The sequence below is a fragment of the Octopus bimaculoides genome, chromosome 15 (genome assembly GCF_046866305.1).
Source record: "Octopus bimaculoides isolate indiv1 chromosome 15, ASM4686630v1, whole genome shotgun sequence".
NCBI lineage: Eukaryota > Metazoa > Mollusca > Cephalopoda > Octopoda > Octopodidae > Octopus > Octopus bimaculoides.
In genome coordinates, this window is record NC_142942.1 from 30,092,746 (window position 1) to 30,095,245 (window position 2,500).

The 2,500-nt window shown below is 36.4% G+C and overlaps 1 non-coding gene across 1 annotated transcript; it reads left to right on the forward strand.

The window, feature by feature from the left end:
• The first annotated feature begins 1,796 nt into the window (after window positions 1-1,796).
• On the forward strand, window positions 1,797-1,868 carry Trnap-ugg (transfer RNA proline (anticodon UGG)). Its single transcript has one exon. It is a non-coding gene; the product is annotated as a tRNA-Pro (tRNA).
• Window positions 1,869-2,500: the final 632 nt, after the last annotated feature.

Genomic DNA, 2,500 nt, shown 5'->3' on the forward strand with positions numbered 1-2,500 from the left:
GTATGTATGTATGTATGTATGTAGGCATATGTATATATATATATATATATATATATATATATATATATATATACATATATACATACATATATGTGCGTGTGTGTATATGTATGTATGTGTACGTGCATATATATATATATATATATATATATATATATATATATGTACAAACATATATGAATGAGTGTGTATATGTGTATATATGTATATGTAAGTATCTGTATGCGCGCATGCGCGTGACTGAAAATGCGTGTGCATCTGCGCGCACGTATGCGCGTGTGCATGTATATATACACGTATGCGCATGCATATTTGTATATGCATACATTCACGGATGCGCGTGAGCATGCATGTGTGTATATGCATGTGTATGTATAGGCGTATGTATATGTGTGTGTATGTATTTTTGTGTGTACATGTATGTTTACATATTCGCACATATATATGTATATGAATGCATGCGTATGTCATACATTCTTTGCTCTCTGCTTCCTATCTATCACTAACCTATCACATACGTCTATTTATAGTAATTTGACATCCTTGTAGTCTTCCCTCCACTTCAGATTTTACTACCAAAACTACTATTCACTTCGGTATCACCCCACCTATACCTTTTCTCTACCTTTTCTCTACCCATCCCTTAATGTAAACGTCCCCAGTGCAAGCCACATATGCGTTTCAAAGACAATCTTAAACACACTTTAATAGATCAATATCGATACTTAAACCTGGGAAGATCATCAAATTGAGAATTGTTGGGGAATATGATTGCCACTGGTGTTAAAGAATTCGAAAACGACTGGATTGCATCCGCTGATTTGGAAATGTAAATATATAGAGAGAATGTGAACTCGCTCTATTTCGTGCGACCTGTGTTGTGTATGCTTCCCAAAGGCCATAAGCATTGTCACAGAGGCGCCCCCGCCGACAAGTGTGGTATCTTGCGCATCAGCAGCAGAGTGCGTTAGTTGGCCTGTGGACTCACTCAGTATTGAATGATCCCAACATCCGATGGTCTGGCTGTTCCTGTAAAGCTGATTTGTAGTCGGAAGGCTAACTTGTAGGTCCCTTGCAGGCCTTGGGTGTCATATAAAACACCATCGACGATTGGCGGACCAAGCGTGAGATGTTTATTAGAGTGCAATGAGTTTAAGAAGTGGTCTTACACGGTCACGAGCTGACTTCCACCAAACACACAAACACACACACACACACACACAAACATACATACATTCACACGCACATACATACATGCATACATACATACATACATACATACATACATACATACATACATACATACATACATACATATCTCAATTACCATAAGTGCTTACTTTTTCCAGTCGCCAATCTCTCATTTTCTTTTCAGCTACCTTTTCCTCACATCGTGACGTCAACCGTGTCATGTTCACTTCTAGCCGCGTGGCAACCATTTTGCCGAAACGCATGTTTTCGTTCTTTAGCACCTGACGGAATCTGCCGATTGAGAAATATCGGCAATTTCCGTCACATGTTGCGCCGTTAAAAATTTTGAGAGTTAATCTATCATATATGAATTGACAAAGCGAAATAAACATCACTTCCAGTTGAGCAATAAAAATCTCTAACAAACTTTTATACTTAGAATCAGTTCTTTTAATAAGATATATTCAATCCCGCACTAAAAGCCCATATTTTCTATGGATCATTTTAATGTATATGAAATATAAATAACAAAAAATAAATAATCCAACGATTACCTGTCAATACGGAGTATGATGATTAATTTTAGGTACTTTTTTACAACTTGTGGCTCGTTGGTCTAGGGGTATGATTCTCGCTTTGGGTGCGAGAGGTCCCGGGTTCGAATCCCGGACGAGCCCGCAGTTGTTTTGCTTTTTGTGGTTCCGGTTAAATTTTATAAGTGCCTGCATAAGCGTTTGTGTTCTCTTTTAACGCTTCAGTTATTATCTGAATACTAGCTGACTCCGTGCCGTCAAAAATGACGGCTAATTATAGTATTTTATATATATGAATAAGGTACAAAACCAAGTTTTTAGCTTAATTCTTTTATTACTAAGTTTTTTTTTTGCGAAGAATCTATCCGCAACTAACATCCCTTGAATAAAATGTTAAGCTTTCCTTCCTTTTTGTACGACTTAATGCCACATAAAGCTGGCCGTGACTAAATGCAGGAGCAGGCAAGTTAATACCAACTTTTCCGAAGCGACGTTCATGACTTATAGTTGATGTAAAAACTCACTATTCAAAATTTATTACATAAATTTCTTAATATAAATGAATTAGGCACATGAATGAACTGTTAAATGTGTATTTATAATGTACTTTTCAACTGCAGTCGCTTTATATTCTTGATACACCCAGTCAATAATTATTTTCTCTAATGAGTTTGTATACGTATACGTTTGTGTAGATGTGTGATTATAATACACTACTCAATGTTATCTAGTGGTTGTATTTTGAGATGTGTCATCGATCATCGTTACTTACTGAA